Source organism: Maniola jurtina, chromosome 9 (genome assembly GCF_905333055.1).
Source record: "Maniola jurtina chromosome 9, ilManJurt1.1, whole genome shotgun sequence".
Taxonomy (NCBI): domain Eukaryota; kingdom Metazoa; phylum Arthropoda; class Insecta; order Lepidoptera; family Nymphalidae; genus Maniola; species Maniola jurtina.
In genome coordinates this window covers 11,809,262-11,828,226 of record NC_060037.1, presented here as the reverse complement: position 1 = coordinate 11,828,226, position 18,965 = coordinate 11,809,262, and the positions used below count along the sequence as shown (strand labels likewise).

Sequence of the window (18,965 nt, the reverse complement as noted above, 5' to 3'; positions counted from 1 at the left end):
ACCGATTTTGACGGGATTTTCACTGACAAGTAGAGAATTGACCAGGGAGTAACATAGGCTCCTTTTTAACCGACTTTCAAAAAGGGAGTTGTGTTTTTCTACCTATGTACACCGAAATCTCCGAGATTTCTGAACCGATTTGCATCATTTCTTTTTTAATCGATAGAGGAACTTTGCGACATTGTTTCATAAAAAATTTGGAGTCCAACTCCTCAATCCTGATGCTGCAGGGGATCTGACCAATCCACGCGGGCGAAGCTGCGGGCATCAGCTAGTCAAAAATAAAATCGCACTTTTGGTTAGTTGCATTTGTGGTAATCTATGTCCACATCTGTCTTCCATCCTCATAACAGCTTGATGGCTTATTTTATAGTCATCAATTGTATGAGAAGTTTTAGATTGAAACTATATTAGAAGTAGGTAAAAAGTAAGTTGTATTCTTTAACAATATCACGAAGTCACAAACCAAGCGTTATACAAAAAGTATAAAAAAGAAACTCCGCATAAAAATATCAATAACTATTCAATTCTATTCTTCCACGTAATAAAGCCCCAGTCACGCAAATAAAGGGCGGATAGGGAAAACAATTATAGGGACAAAGCGGTATTATTTAGTCAATAAACTGGAAGGGAGCATCACAGATCGTATCAGGTGGGATCTCCATAGAACGAGGTGTTTTATAAGGGGGGCAATCGTAACTGTTGGGTTACCAAACGACGGGAATTTTTGCGGATAGGTCCATCACTTTGGCCCAATGTTAACGGGTAATTTGTTGTTATGGTTATAATAATATGCTATCGGAGTGATTGCGTGTGATGCTATTAAAGTAACACTTGATTTAACGGTGAAGGAAAACTTGCATACCTAAAAACCACATCACACTTCACACTTAATATTATAAAGGCGAAGTGTTTATGTGTGTATGTTTGTTACTCTTTTACGTAAAAACTACTGGACGGATTTGGCTGAAATTTGGAATGGAGGTAGATTATACCCCGGATTAACACATAGGCTACCTTTTATCCCGGAAAATCAATGAGTTTCCACGGGGTAAAATAAACCTATATCCATGCGAATGAAGTCGCGGGCATAAGCTAGTTCTCCATAAAGTTTTCAAAACTGTGTGAAGTCTGCCAATCCGCACTGAGCCAGCGTGGTAGTTTATGGCCTAAAGCTTTCTCATTCTGAGAGCAGTCCCGTGCTCAGTAGTGGGCTGGAAATGGGTTGATCATGATGATGATAATCTTGCGGAAAATTAGGTTTGAACCGCGTTTCTTAAATTGAGGTTTTTTGTTCAATTTATCAATCTCTTAAAATAAGAATAGATTTATTGGCCAGTTGTAGCTGACAATTTTAGTTACAAAAAACATGAAAAAACATAGAAAAAATCTGCTTTGCCTCCAATGTCACCGCAAAAAGAATGATATAATTGTTGCATTGTTAAATATTGCTTTTTAAATACACTAACTGTTGAATTTCTTGCATGATTGTTCTCACTAGATTTTGTTTTATGAACTGGGGGATAAAATAAGCCCTTAAATTTATTATTTGGATATAATAATATAAAATTTCATGTATTTTGTCCGGAATTCTGATATTTACACCTGGCAACCCTAGGATGGGGTGTGGATAACAGAAATACGGACAATTGTTAAAGAATAATAAGCAAATTAGTGTGAGAAAATATTTACTTTCTTTTTTTGGAAAGAGACGGTGTTTTTTTTTGTAAATTAATGAAATAAATTATATTATTGATGTCAGCAGTATACCTACTTGTCTGTGTTAAGAAATGAAATTATGTGGGATGATAGAGATCTTTAATGTTATTGTAATTTATTTCAACGAAATTGAGTCTAACCCGAGCTTATCGTTAGGTCAACAATCTATTTTTACATAGATTGCTTTGACTAAGAATAGCAAAATATATCTTGTTTTGTTTTATAAATGTACCTACTTCTATTCAGCGTTTTTATTATCATCATCAACATATTGCCGGCCCACTACTGAGACCCGGTTTCCTCTTAGAATGAGAAAGGTTTAGGCCATAGTCTGCCACGCGGACCCAATGCGAATAACTTTCCTATTTTAACCAAGCCTATGCTGAACAAAATCCCTAATTACGCACAGCTAAAAAAACAGGTGAATAGCCTGCTATTGCTTCCTATTCATATAAAAAGCAACGTCTTCTTCTTGTCCTTTATCCTTTGCCCTTTTACACACATATCCTCTTTCACGCAATCTACCCACCTTTGTTCTTCCTCTCCTCTTTTTCCTTCTAAGTACATGCATATTTAACATTCATATAATTTTCATATAAAAGCAACATCAAACTTAATTTAAGTAAAACATACACTTATTAAAGTTAAGTTCAGAACTACGGATATCAACCACTTGGCCAAGTAGTTGCAGTATGCAAAGTTCTTTAATACGATCTTGATGTGTTACTCGTTTTATGTCTCACTTTACGAGCAGCAGTATTCAACTATCATGCTCTCTGTGGTTATTGTTCTTAAAGTTTTCTACTTCGCGAGCGGGAATGCTTTTCTAAGGCTGATCGCATATACTATAGCAACAGCACGCGCCGCAAACGGTGCATTACCATTTACCACAGAATATTTAACAGTACCTTCCAAATGCAGAAATCCTCCTGTTTTCCTAGTGCGCTTTCTGGTGCGAAGTCGTCATTCCAGCACCTCAGGACCCAATGCTGGCATCTTATAGGAACTATTACTAAAACGTGGCTAAGAATACTAGTTTGCTAGCTATCACCAAAAACATGAACAAGTGGAATCATGAAGACTTATGCGAATGCTGTAACAAGGGTACGTTACCGTAGGGTTTTTGGGTTGTGTGGCCAAGTGAGCCCGGTCTGGTATTACTGGAAATGTAGATGACGTCAGCAAGTGTCATATGCACTCAGAAAGAGCCTATCATTTTACTCAGAAAGAGCTGCACTAAGCCTATTATTTTACTTCGTGTCACAGCGTGCCGATTCTTGCAACCAGCATGTCTCGTTCTATTGCACTGTGTTTCTGAGCGACAAAAAAAAAACATGTAGAGAATTATCCAGCTCAAACGTGGCACTTTCTGTTGCCGTCATCAGCATTTTTGTAGTCCATTGCAGTCATCGCGTTCTGATGGAGTCATTGACGCATTTTCAAGATGTTTGTGTTGCGGTATTGCTTGCGTTTTGTGTGGTGCGCGGTGTAATGTGCAATCAGTTAAAGTTATCTTCGCGACAGGGAATGCGTTCCTTAATAGTATGTCCTGAACGTGTGGAACTGGTATTTGTTAATTTCGCGGTATGTTTACTTTGCCTTGCCATTCTGTATTAGAAGCAAATTTATATTCGTTTCCATGCGGCCGTGCGACGTAAATATTCTTTTTGGAAGATAAAATTGTATGTAGTACACTAATATTATGAGGAGAAAAGTTTTGCTTGTTTCTAATCGATAAATTCTGAAACTGCTGAACCGATTTTAATGATTTTCTCAACATCTTTTCTTAGTGCAGATCTACGGATTTTAGGTTCCGTCTATAGACCTCATGTACCTAATTGACTTTAGACCAAGCTTTGAGCTATAAATTGATACTTATATCAATCATCCTTTTATGTGTTTGTTATTGTTTATTATTGTATTAACTTTTTTTAATATCCCGTGGGGACTATTTAATTTTTCGGGACAAAATCTAGGCTATGTCTGTCCCCAGGATGCAAATATCTCTGTATCCTAAATTCGTCAAAATTGGTTAAACGGGCCGTGAAAAGCTAGCAGACAGACAGTCAGACACACTTTAGCATTTATAATGTTAGTGAAGATAATCGCATTCACGAGTATATTATTAAGTATGTGGATATATATAATGAATTTAGAATATTTCAACCTAATGCAAAACATACTTACATCTACCCAAGAGAGTAGAATTAATGCTCGCAACCCCAACACTCCGAAAGTGTCACAAATACTTAGCTAATACGAATAGTTCATAAACTTACGGAATAAACTCATCAGTCTAAATGGGGCCACGTAAGCTCGTGGAGGAACTTCAACAGACAGCGGGCGAGCACAAATCATTATAAGTTGCAATTACTGCAGCGGGGCCGGTCATAAATAGCGGTTATTAGTTGCATAGTTGCGAAAGAGTGCGCCGCGCAACAATTCACCCCATTATTAAAAATTTGATTGGTGGCGGTGGATCGCTTAGTCTTATTACCGCCAGTGGGTACGCGCTGCAACTTATTATATTTTGAAATAGTGTAGAATGTGTAAGGAACACAACTAGGTATTTTTTAGAAAAAAAAAAAAAAAAACAAAAGCTTTCTGCATGTTAAATTTCACCTCGATCCGTCCAGTAGTTGAAGCTGCGTGTTGGTGTTCAGTCAGTCAGTGATATTGGCGTCACTCAGAAAAGCAGGTATTATTTAAATATTTTTATCGAATTATTGGAATGTCCTCTCAAACCAACACAAAAAACATCAGGTTCAATGTGTAGAGGCTATCCGAGAGTTTTAATCTAAAAAAAACTAATGCCGAAATAAATAATTTAATTAGAGCGTGATTGCTATCACAACATCTAATTATCCAGTTCACAATACAAAAACCGAAAATATGCGATATCGCCCCGAATCTCGGAAGGAGACTAAACTAAAACCTTCGAAACACCCGTATTTATGCAAGTTCAATCTTGTTGACCTCCTAGCAACAGATTGTATGACATCGAATGAGCCAAATATCGATTTTATCAAACTACCTGCATTAGGTAAATTAATAATTTTATATTATTTTTGACAACTCAAATCAATATTTTAAAAATAACCTTACAGTTCGGCCGTCCTGAATTTAACACGTCCTCGTGTTTCTAATCAATCTTGTCATGTCAGTCGCGGGCTTCCCTGCCCTAAGTCAAATCCAAATCATGGGCTATCCTGCCCTCCGTCAAATCATTAAAACCTATCCATGAACTGCCGAACTATCAGTTTTAATATCAAATCAATAATAAATCCAAACGACTAACTTCTCATTCGATGTACACGAAATCTGAATTACTTACTGCAAGTTACTTTCCACTTCACAAAAGACTAAATTCTTTTAAAAAAAAACTAAAAATTTTAATCACAAAATCAAACTCAATAAAAATTTTAATCAAATGTGGGTTGTTTACAAAAAGATACCAAAGCGAAATTAAGACAACGTGAGACACGTCCCGCTTCTGAATTATTGGCGTCACTCAGAAAAGCAGGTATTATTTAAATATTTTTATCGAATTATTGGAATGTCCTCTCAAACCAACACAAAAAACATCAGGTTCAATGTGTAGAGGTTATCCGAGAGTTTTAATCTAAAAAAAATTAATGCCAAAATAAATAATTTAATTAGAGCGTGATTGCTATCACAACATCTAATTATCCAGTTCACAATACAAAAACCGAAAATATGCGATATCGCCCCGAATCTCGGAAGGAGACTAAACTAAAACCTTCGAAACACCCGTATTTATGCAAGTTCAATCTTGTTGACCTCCTAGCAACAGATTGTATGACATCGAATGAGCCAAATATCGATTTTATCAAACTACCTGCATTAGGTAAATTAATAATTTTATATTATTTTTGACAACTCAAATCAATATTTTAAAAATAACCTTACAGTGAGTTACCTTTCCTTTTATATGTTTAGATAGACAATTTCATGTTATATTTAGTTTGTTACCGCAGCTTACAGAATTTACCTTTAACAGAACTTTGGGTCCGTTGAAAACATATCAAACACAAGTGTAAATTAAAAAATTTATAACACCCCCGACAAGTGAAGGTTACAGTAACTAGAAAAAAGCTGATAACATTCAAACGGCTGAACCGATTTTCTTGGATTATAAGCTAAGAACACTCTTGATCAAGCCACCTTTCAAACAAGAAAACTAAATTTAAATCGGTTCATTACTTTAGGAGCTACGATGCCACAGACAGATACACAGACACACGTCAAACTTATAACACCCCTCTTTTTGGGTCGGGGGTTAAAAATATCGACAGAATTTCCACTCACCGGCTAATCTGTAGCCTTAGTATAAGATTTTACATCTCATCAACGTTGATAGAAATCGAGCGTCGAAACACTTCTGCGTTAAAGTAAAGTGAACTTTAGCTTCTTGTTTTAAAGCGGAAGTTCGTCTATAGGTACATCTACAGCCAGTGCCCCAAGCGGAAACCTTGGCCTAAAACGATGAATAACTCAAAAACGGACGCTTTGTGCCCATAGGTGTTAAGGGATCATTTGATAGCATTGGGCCTCCTCCACAACCTCTTAAAGAGAAGGTAACGTTTTGCTAGACTTCATGTATAAATATCATACATATGGATTAAAAAATATTAAAAATTATTTCCCCTATTTATTTTTATTAATTAATATATAAGAAACTATAATTTAAAAAAATATCAAAATCAAACCCGTTTCTGAGGACTTTCTAAGATTGGCTATTTTACTGCTTTATTGACTCCACTATTTGCCGTTTTTGTGTTTCGACACGAATTCTATCATGTTGGGTGAGAAGTAAAATCTCATACTAAGCGTACTGGTTAAATTTTAGTTAACGATTCACGTGTTCCCGTACACCTGTGCTTCGATCTACAGTGGGGACATGACTATAATGTATTGCCGGGCCGCGGAGATCGCCCGGGGATAATGGCCTACCTAATTTAGGTAATGTGTTGGATCTAATTTTGAGCTTCGAAATGTATGTTTAGGACACAGGTTGTAAAATTTAGAGGCACGAGCATTTTCAAGGAACATTTGAAAGAAAAATAAGTGCAATCATCGAAAAGTTTTCTCTTCGACCTTAAATCAGAGCCTCGATATCTCAACGGTTGAGGAGCGGACTGAATTCCGAAAGGTTGGCGGTTCAAACCCCACCCGTTGCACTATTGTCGTACCCACTCCTGGTACAAGCTTTAGGCTTAATTGGAGGGGAAAGGGGAGTATTAGTCATGAATTCTTAAAAAAAAAATTGTGAGTGAAATTGCTCCTTTTAGGCAAGACAGATTAAAACGATGTCGGCATGCTATCTAAATTTGAGTGACCCGGAAAAGCACAGAATAAGAAGTCCAAACAGTGCGAGCTAGATTTTTTATAAGGTTTTTTTTAGGAAATTAATTTACCTAATTCTGTGATAAGTAAGCAAAAAACTTAACACGGTGCATTAGGAATGTATTTTTCTTAATTGAGTTTCCTTATTCCTAATTACGAAATAAAGTCTTTGTGAAATAAAGCTGACACATTTGCAAATTATGTTCGCTGCTTCATCAAAACTCTGTCATACATAATACGAGTATCTCGCACGGTATTTTTTAACCCTCGACCCAAAAAGAGGGGTGTTATAAGTTTGACGTGTGTATCTGTGTATCTGTGTCTCTGTGTATCTGTGTATCTGTCTGTGGCATCGTAGCGCCTAAACGAATGAACCGATTTTAATTTAGTTTTTTTTTGTTTGAAAGGTGGCTTGATCGAGAGTGTTCTTAGCTATAATCCAAGAAAATCGGTTCAGCCGTTTGAAAGTTATCAGCTCTTTTCTAGTTACTGTAACCTTCACTTGTCGGGGGTGTTATAAATTTTTAATTTACACTTGTCTTTATATGAATTGAATATTGATGGCTAAGCTATGTATTGGTGACTTATAACGGAGCATATAATAAATTAACAAGCCCCTTTAAATAGCCTTCTATACGACCCTTCTTTCTGTTATACTTGAACTCTTAAGGGTACATAACCTTTCGCTTCCCCATTGCACAATTTTATTTGCGAGAATTAGAGCAAAATATCTCGGCAATCCCTTTTAATATCTCCGTGGATTCCAATCCCTCCCTCGGTGCTAAGATTGTCTGAAAATAATTTTTCAAATAAATATCCAATATTTGTATAATGTGCCTGCCCAGTCGTATGCCAATATTCTAAATTGATATTTGACATAGTATCCTTCTTTTTTTTTATACTAACTTGCGTGACTTTTACGGCCTATAAATACTTATGCCGATGCTGGTAAATTTATGCTCATACGCTCATACTTTTTCTTTTTATGTTACTCTACTCTTTTGCCAAATACCTATAGCTTTGTTTAAATATAACCTACATCTTATGAAGCAGTATTTTCGTTTTGCAATTGTCAAATGTATCACTGGTATCATCCCTCAAATATACTTGTGTCGTGATTATTCCATGTACAAAAATAAATAATAATAATTGGAGCAACTTCTTTCTGTTTATTTCTAAATTTAACGATCGAATTCCCTACTCTCAAAGAAAAATTCGGTGGCATTTGTGTATCAGAATCATTAGAGAAACACTTATTTTTGTTATAAACATGAAAATCCATACTTTCATCAGTCCACCCAACTAGTAACGTTGTCAAAACAAGACTAGACCGTTCTCCTTTTGTGCCGAACGTTCTATGATCAATAAAGCAAATATTTATATAAAGTTAGCACTGGGAAACTCCTGTTTTCCCAAGTGTTGAAGCGTAGTAACAGAATCCTAACAGTCGGAGTCCATTGTGAGATATCACTAGGAGTATATTCGATTTAGATGTGTGCTGGGAGATATGTTCGGTCACGTATGATTCTAGAGTCGCAGTCACCTTTAGTGGGAAAAGTGCCAGAGATGTTTCGTGAAATAGATATCTCGAATTGCATCACGATAGCGAGGGTGCAATTCAATACGAAATATAAGGCGTTCATAAACATCACACACGATTACTCTAAAGTTTTCCAATGCCACTGGAGGGTCGTTATTCCCCGGCTATACGCTGCTTCTGTTTGTAGCTTTGGATCGTCTACAGTTTTTAACCCCCGACCCAAAAAGAGGGGTGTTATAAGTTTGACGTGTGTATCTGTGTATCTAGGTGTGTAATGAACCGATTTAAATTTAGTTTTTTTTGTTTGGTAAAGGTAATCGAGAGTGTTCGTAATAATCCAATAAAATCGGTTCAGCCGTTTGAAAGTTATCAACTCTTTTCTAGTTACTGTAACCTTCACTTGTCGGGGGTGTTATAAATTTTTAATTTACACTTGTCCATCCTTTGATTATTACGCTCTATTCTAAGCATCTTGCGAAACTTGAACCAATCTAGGTCGTCATTCGTTAATACCAAGGTTTAGTACTACATATAAGGAATTTTTGGACAAGGACATTACCACGGATCTGTTTTGCGATAACCTGGCTAAAAAAGCCAAGTTGTTCAAATCATTCGATTCCTCAATAGGATAACGATAATTAGTGTCAGTCCCTAGCCGTAAGTATATTGTATTTTAGATGATTTAGATAATTTAGCTTAGTTTAACTTAACTTAACTTTAACTTAATTTCCACCTTATTATATTCTTTTAAAATTTATAACTTAGGTATTTTTTTATAGTCCTTAGGTTAGCTATTATATTATATTTTATATTTTACTGTACGACTTATGTTTATGTTAATGCACGCTGTGACTGCCCGTAAGTGGAGTTGCATAAGAGCCCTAGAATTTAAGGAACAACATGTATAATTTAAATGTGTAACTCTGTGGGCGGTACTGTAGTAAATAAATAAATAAATAAATAAATAAACTGCATTTCGTTTCGGGTTCGGCAATATGTTGGGTTTGTGTTGTAATTGGTAAGTAATGCATAACTACTTTTATAATTTTATGCAAGCATTTGGTGATGAAGGAAACCTGCATACCTGAGAGTTCTCCGTAATGTTTACAAAGGGATGTAAAATCTGCAATTTACACTACCCAGCGCAGCGGACTATGACAACAACCCTTCTTATTTCGAGAGGACACCTGCCCGGCTAGCAGGGGCAGTAGATAAAAATTATATCCCCCGGTTAAATCCACTGATGTCATAGAAATCAGTGGATATAAATGGGGATATAATTTTTATCTACTGCCCATGCTAGCCGGGCTGTGCGATCAGCCGGCGATAGGTTGATCATAATCATATAGTGGCGTATAAGTAGTGGAGGCATAGTATCCTTGTTAAAATAGCTCGATTCTTATATTTCATTATGAACTGATCTGCGAGTAAATAAGTGTCTGCCTCCCCTGGCTTGGAATCCTATGCAACGCTGGGGTTTCTGGTCCGAGATCGCCATACTAGGCCACTTTGGGACTCCAACGTCTATCGGGTTTTCGAACTATGTGCCCATTGCCACTTCAGCTTCGCAACTCGTTGGGCTATGTGTGGTTGTCCTACGGTCCTAATCACACCAATTACAGCACCTCAATTGCAGCAAAATGCCCATGACCGATAGTTTACAACACCGTTTATTAAGTGTACCAAATGGCATGTAATGGCATTATAAAAGCCAGACTACTGTTTTACAATCCATGGAAATATAAAAATATACTTTAATGGAAGGCGTTGAAGTTTTAGTGCACAAAATGAACACAATTTAGGATCGGTTCAGACGGGCCACAATTACACCATCGGGCAAATATGCTTCTGGGCACTTGTTTAAAACCGCGTACCTAAAGTACACGCAGATGTGTTCAGACATACTACAAATATTTGCAGATCCTAAGTAAAGGCTGTTTTACGCCGGACCAACAACACGCGACAAAGCAAAATGCTACAAATGAAAAAATCATTCATTAATGTGCGGCCTTAAAGGCATGTAAAAAAAAACTGTACTGTAGAATTGAAAGTACGACAGTTTACAACGATTCTTAGTACATTTTAAAATAGTGTAGCCTTGTCGCATGCTTCAATACCGCGTAAAACAGCACAGCCTAATTTAGATTATATTAGATTTATTTCTTTACATTTTTATGACGCTCTATGAGGAGACGACGCGATGGCGTGATGAAATAGACAATTTTCAGTTAGATGCCCCGAAGAAACACAGAATAGAGAGTTGTGGAAGATTTAAAGGGAGACCCTTGCCCAGTTGAGGGACAGTAAATACAGCCAAAATAGATTTGATTCATTTCTTGAAATTTTTGGCGGTCTATTGTAGCCCATCTCAATCAACCTTTAGACGCAAAACTTACGGCGTTGCTTGCACAGAACATTGCAGCGGTCGATATAAGTACCGCTCACTGAGCTTGTAAAATTGCAGAAATGATGGATCTGGTACATTTTCGTGATGAATATTTAAATGGACATTTATATATTTGTATTCAATTCGTGAGTCTCTAAAGTAATTGCGTCTGTCTGTTTAGTTGTAAAGAAAATAAAGTTGGCACCGAATACATCAAGTTCTACAAAGGTACCTTTGATAGTTTTAATTAAAATGTACGAGTAACTTCTGTTGGGACCGTTTTTTTTCTAATAGTGAAACAGACTGTTGCCTAATTATTACTTTATTTTAATAACTTTTCATTAACAAGTAGAGTTGTATGTAAACACGCCAACTTCGTATGAAAATTTACAAAAAGATTAAAAACAAATTTAATTAATCAGATTCTTTTAATCAGACATTATTAATCAGATTTTCTGCTGATTAATAATAATAGTTAGTTGTTTTATTTACAACTTCAGTACAAAAAGCTTTTACGTTTAATATGCAGCTCCCACATTTAATAACCTACTTTTTCCAACAGCAACGACTACAATCCGTACTACATAATCAACTTCGTCCGTATTCTGTCTAATGTTTTGTACCACAGAATACAGAACCGGTATAGAAGAGGTATAAAATATGTATAGTAGCATGTGCATGTCGCTATGCAGATGAGTAATGAAACATCATTAACTAAGTAATAGTGTTTAATTTTTTTGTATTTAATTTACCTTATTGAACTGCTTTAACTAACTTTATTATTTTTGTTAATTATTTCTTTTATAATAAGTAATTGTAACTTTTGATTGAAATTGGAATATTTGTAACACACTACTCTGACCTATCTTAACAGGTATTTGAGGAAAAATCCTTTTCAAAGTTTAAGTCTTAATAAATAAAGCTACGCCAAACAAAAAACACTAACTAAATGCTTTTGAAACATTATAATGTAACGTTATTTTCAATTTGTACAACGTCAACTTAAACTAAATTATTCTTTGAACAACAATATGTTGTTAAATTAAGTTTTTTTTTTATAGGAAACTTTTATTTATTTTTAGAGAGAGAGAGAGATACGCTGTCGCGGCGTTGAAGATAGCAGCTGCCCTTTCTATTATTGTATTCGAAATTCTCTGTTTCCTACCTCCAGGCCGGCTTATTAGTACCGGCTTCCGCTTACTCATAAACGGTGTTCGCCATTTTCTTTCTTACAGCTCCGGAAAAATAGGTTTAACGTACGTTCAACCCGGCTTGCCTGGTGTTAAGTTTAAATGAGGATCGCCTTTTAATACGCTCACTTTAGACCCTGCAACTACCGCATGATGTAAGCTGAATGTGAATGGAACTACAAGTAGGTATAGGAAGAAAAATGTTTAGTCCATTTGTTCCGATTAAAAGAAACTAGCGATCCGTTCCGGCTTTGCACGGGTGTAAGGTAGATACGAAAGTGATGTCCCGTGTCAGTGTGGAGTGATTTTAGTCAACTCGTTTTCTGCAGCTGACATCTTGAAATCATCATCATCATCATCATCAGCCTGTGGACGTCCACTGCTGGACATAGGCCTTCCCTAAAGAGCGCCACCACACCCGGTCCTCAGCCTTCCTCATCCAGCCACTTCCCGCCAGCCGCTTGATATCATCGGTCCATCGTGCTGGAGGGCGTCCCACACTACGTTTGCTTAAACGCGGTCTCCACTCAAGGACTTTCCGGCTCCAACGGCCATCGCCTCTACGACACGCATGGCCTGCCCACTGCCACTTATGCTTGCTAATAGTTTGGGCTATGTCAGTGACCTTGGTTCTCCTGCGGATCACCTCATTTCGGATCTTATCCCTCAAGGAAACTCCTAACATAGCCCTCTCCATAGCTCGCTGAGCAACTTTGAATTTGTGAACAAGGCCATTTGTCAGTGTCCACGTTTCAGCACCATAGGTGAGGACGGGAAGGACACACTGAAATGAACACTTCTTGAAATATTATGGTTATATTTCAACAAATTAACACAAAACAATATTAACCTATATGCACCTATAAACCGTCCCCTTAAATCACTTTATCTATTGATGAAAACCGCATTAAAATCCGTTGCGTAGTTTAAAAGATCAAAGTGTACAGAGTGACTGATGGCGGAAAGCGACTTTGTTTTTAACCGCCGACCCAAAAAGAGGGGTGTTATAAGTTTGACGTGTGTATCTGTGTATCTGTCTGTGGCTTCGTAGCTCCTAAACTAATCAACCAATTTTAATTTAGTTTTTTTGTTTGAAAGGTGGTTTAATCGAGAGTGTTCTTAGCTATAATCCAAGAAAATCGGTTCAGCCGTTTGAAAGTTATCAGCTCTTTTCTAGTTACTGTAACCTTCACTTGTCGGGGGTGTTATAAATTTTTAATTTACACTTGTATACTATGTAGAGAAGTACTCTACTTGAAGACACTTCAATATATTTCGACCGATAATGATAAGTTTTTTGGTGCTAACGTCATGTTTCTTATCACTTTTCCTTATTTATGATATTTTTCTTTTAAAAGTAATACTTTTTTGTATAATTCCTTTCGAAATGGTACTCGTAGGTATATACTATTGGCTACATTGAATCGAAGCAATCCAATTTTTTTATAGTGCGATGTAAAAAATATCTTTATTGTTGTTATTACATTAATGTAATGATAAGTTAAATTAACAACGGCACTTTGAATACGTTCCAAAACAATAATATGTCCTGCCAATACGATTGTTAAATGTAATCGTAAAATTTCATTGCACTTTTTTATGCGAATCACGAAAAAATTTTATTGTTATAAATACAAACATTTATTTTATATAGCAAAGGAAAAATCCCAATACATTGTCAATAAATCATATAGAAAATCACGTCACCCGGTCTTTCTTTTATTTTACACACTCTTTTACTATTGGCTTTAATACACAGTTGCAGCAAGAATACCATAAATTCAGCCAATCACAATAATTGAGTTTATTGTTGATTCTGCTTTCTTGGTGTAACAGCCATACTTTTACGGTCACAGTTATTGACACTCTCTCACTATTTATTGCCTGACTAGCCGATGCCCGCGGCTTTGCCCGCGTGGATTTAGGTTTTTCGAAATCCCGTGGAAACTCTTTGATTTTCCGGGATAAAAAGTAGCCTATGTGCTAATCCAGGATATTACCTATCTCCATTCCAAATTTCAGCCAAATCCGTCTGGTAGTTTTTGCGTGAAGGAATAACAAACATACACACACACACACATACAAACTTTCGGCTTTATAATATTAGTGTGAAATGCACAGTAGCAAGAAAAGCATAAATTCCGCCAATCACAAAAAATTGCGATTGTTACAATATGATAGTCACAATAATTATCGTGCTAAGGGGACTGAACACGATTGACTGCTGTTCAACCAATCAGCCTGTTTGAGTTCACTGCTGGACCGGCTTTGCCAAAAGCGCACCACCACACACCGTCCTCCGCCTTCCTCATCCAGCAATTTCACTCTATCTTCTTAAGGTCGTCTATCCAGCTGGTCGGAGATCGTTCCACACTGCACGTACTGGTACACGGTCTCTACTCCAGAACACGTCTGACGAGAGGGACATCGGTTCTGCGACAGACATGGCCTACACACTGCCACTTCAGCTTGCTAATTCGTTAAGCTAAGCTAGTCACTTTGGTTCTCCTACGGATTTCCTCGTCACGGATTTTGTCCCTTAGACAGACATTTACTTACTGCTATTATGTGTACCTAATATCTTAACAGGGCTCTCTCCATCACTCTATTCATACAATCGTAGTTCCAATTTCATTTGAATATTAAGCAACCAAAGTCCATGAAATTTTGCAGACATATTCTAGAAACTAATATTTGTGTCTGTGGTGTTTTAGATTTTTCTAAAAATATGTAGTTTTAAAATTAAAGGGGCTCAAAGATTTGTATGAAAATTTTTAAGACCGCGTAACTTTGAAACCGAATATTTTAACAGAAATCTGGAAAACCACAGACATAGATATTAGTTTCTAGAATATGTCTGCATTTCATGGACTTTGGTTGCTTAGTATTCAAATGAAATTAGAACTACGATTGTATGAAACGAGTGACAGAGAGAGCCCTCTTAAGCAGTTTACATTTTAATATGTAAAATACAGGATAGTAAACGTTAGTTATAAAGACACTTATCATGGAAATTAAGTTGCGAAGTTGATTAACATTTTTATATATTTGCAAGTTTTAATTAAAACTAGCGCTAGTTGCGACAGAATCATATTCATAGCGCTGCAACTGTCCCCAGTAGAGGCATTAGTTGCATCGCGAATATTCCGCGTTTGTGGAAAAAAGAAGTTATTGTTGTAGAACAAAAAAGCAACTCGTGAGATAGCGTTAAAAGATAATCTCATATTTAATTTTTCCATTCTTTTCACACTACACGCTTCGTCTTTGCACTGTAGAAAAGTAACTTGAAAAATAAGTGTGATTGGACCCATAATGGTAGCAAAGATAGATAAATAAATAAAGAATTCGAACTAGTAAGTAAAAAGTAAAGTAATTTTATTAGAGTAGAATAATGTCAAAAATATTAATGAATAAATAAATATAATATTGGAAGCATGTTAGCGAACTTACGAAATAAAATTTGCTTGCTTTTTTCCTTTCCTCTTTTATTCATGTTACATTGATTGATTCAAAACAAATAAAGAAAGATAGATTAATCTTTTAAGATCTTCTTTTTAAATAGATTAGATAGATTTTAGATAGATAAATAAACTTTTGTATATCAACGAAAAACGAAATCATTGCGCTTAATCCTACAAATGAAATGATTTTGTTCTATTTTATAAAAGTATCATTTTTTGATCGTAGAGTATTATTGTCTCTATTGCCGAATATATTTTTATGGCGCACTAAGACTGAGATTACGCGATAATATCTTGCTATTTTTCTATCTTTGTGTCTAGACAAAATACTAGGGTTTCTGAAAGCTTGTTATTAAACCTAATATTAATGTGAAGAAAATCGATGTAAGTGCTATCACTATTTTTTCTAAATTATCTGTGGAATTGGTAACTATTATTGTCAAAACAAATAGCTTCCACAAAAACTTTTATTTTTTAACTTATATTTTAATTTTATAATATGAGTAGATTCTTCTAATAGTGATTCTATGGTGGATTCTATACAGAGTGTTTGGTAATTAGTATATAATGACGACAGGTACTATGCTACTTTGATCTGATAAATACAATGCTGAAGTAAAGTAGCATGGGTACGTGTCGTCTTTATATACTAATTACCAAACACCCTGTATACCTATAGGGTGAATCCGAAAGATCATATGATTAAATGGTATTCATTATTATTGTCTGATAGTCAGATATTTTCGTCTGTTATAAATAATGTAATTAATGACCACGTAGCACGATTTATACCATGACTGCTAAATTATTATCGATATTTTAACCCTGCATTTCTCGACACAAAACAATTTAAAAAAGGACACATTTAAAATAAAGCCCGGGATGTTTACCTTCAGATGAGGGTGCCACTACAGGTAGGTTAAACAATTAACAATGTTTGCTTTAATTACAAGTGTAAATTAAAAATTTATAACACCCCCGACAAGTGAAGGTTACAGTAACTAGAAAAGAGCTGATAACTTTCAAACGGCTGAACCGATTTCCTTGGATTATGACTAAGAACCTCTCGATCAAGCCACCAGATTATCCAGAACTCAAAATATCTGGCTCTCTATCTACTTAATACTTTTTAACTCCCGACCTAAAAAGAGGAGCGTTATAAGTTTGACGTGTGTATCTGTGTATCTGTCTGTGGCATCGTAGCTCCTAAACTAATGAACCGATTTTAATTTAGTTGCTTTTTGTTTGAAAGGTGGCTTGATCGAGAGTGTTCTTAGCTATAATCCAAGAAAATCGGTTCAGCCGTTTGAAAGTTATCAGCTCATTTCAAGTTACTGTAACCTTCTTTTGTCGGGGGTGTTGAAATTTTTAATTTACTCTTGTAGATCTACATCTGTGCCTCTTAATAGGCGGAGTTTTGCGGCTTCAGTTACATAAATTAATTCCTTTGAGCCGTAGATTGTTCTCTAGCCGATGTCACATTGCAATAATCGTTATTACTTGTCTATAAATCAATCCATCACTCCAAATCTTATACCGTTCTATGTGCTTAACCCGTTACCCGAAGCCATTGAAGGCAATTTCCACTATATCAAAATGTCACGCACGTCCCCAAGTTTAGATGGCCTTTATTCATCGAGGTCCCAGTCCTCACCGATGCTGTATAATGAAACAAATCCCAAGTTGGAATACCTCTAGGTTTCCCTCACAAAGGACAGCCCAATTGTTGTCAAATGAAGATTCAATTGGAGCATAATAAATTAGTTCAGGTCCCTCGTTTATAGTCAAAACTCAAAGCCCTCAGACAAGCGTGACTTCCGCATTGTTGTTTGGTATTCGCATTTGATATTAAATGGCTTGGCGTTTGTATGTCGGATTGTTGGTACTGTGCTTAATATAGTGTGGTAATGCGGTGGAATGTATAATAGTATGCGACGATACCTACGCAAATACAAGGTAACTATGAACTCGGAACTGAGAATGTTTGCCCAAACCACACATAGATAAACGTTGCTCGCGTAGCGGATTAGCGATCTTTATGTTGCGGCTACATTAAGGTTAACGTCAATGCCCAACAACGCCATAATTATCGCGATAATTAACGCGTTAAACTGAGTGGCCACACTTGAACGGTTAACGTATAATGTCAATTGAATTGGGGTTAAAATCGTCTAACGCCAAACGGCATTATGAATGCCGTTGTACGTTGATCGTGGCTACATCTATGTTTAACGGGAAACGCCGTTGAACATCGCGTTATTGGTCGCTAATGTAGCCGGGACATTATACCTACTGCTGTGCTATTGGAGAAATATAATTCCGATTATATTCAACTTTATTTTCGTTAAACCTAAAGCCAAAGCATTTATATTCAAAATGGGTAGGTACTATTGTACACTCTTTGATTGTTAATTGTTGGATTTATAAGATAATAATAATGTAAGCTCGACTTGGCGGGGGCACATCCGTGTCCTCAAATAGTGATATTTAATTACGCAAACTTAAAACTAAAGCTAGAAGCTTGGTTAAAACTAAAGCTATGAGCTTGGCTATTAAATTATTGTAATTTTATAAATGTAGCCCATATTGTTTTTAAATAAATGCTTATTACAAAATTCGCGGTTGAATTCAATCACGCCGCTGCCTCGGTCCCCGTTTAAAAGACTCAAATTGAGTCTTACGCCGCAATAGGGCCCGAGTTTGCCGAGTCAAATGTCGGGGCAACATCACCCATTATTGCCTTCTGAACAAACATTACCGGCTCACTCGGCTTAAGTATCCCCTCTTTTGTCTCCGACCTCCGATGCTGGGAACAATCGGCCTTTCTATATCAACTCCCAATTTAGTGTACTGCGATAATGCTTGCGCCCCTAATATCTGCCTTTTATTAGGTTTTTAAAGAATTCAGGTTGATATCTTCATGGACTTAATATGGCCTCTTTTATTTATAACGGCTATATTTTATTTAGGCATGTATTTAAATGATCGATTTTATTTTGCTTAACGGTAGATTTTTTTTTATTGATTGATGCCCTTTGTTTGAGGTATAAAATAAATCAAATCAATCAACTTAACTATATAACTTAAGTTCTAAAAGATAGGTATATCTACCCAATAGAACCTAAGTGCCTTATTTATGTACTAACTAATCTCACCCGCCGGTTTGGGACGGCAAATGGCCGGTCACGTCATTCAATCATTTAAACAATACATCATTTTTAAAAGATATTATAATAGATCAATTAGATTTTTAGAGGATCAAATATTATTTGGAACTTTCCCTTTTTTTATAACTGATACTA

The 18,965-nt window shown here is 36.1% G+C and overlaps 1 protein-coding gene across 6 annotated transcripts in view; it reads left to right on the top strand.

Moving 5' to 3' along the window:
• LOC123868383 (tyrosine-protein phosphatase Lar) overlaps window positions 1–18,965 on the top strand; it is a 586,441-nt gene that overhangs the window by 123,022 nt on the left and 444,454 nt on the right. The gene's annotated exons all lie outside the window — the stretch shown is intronic.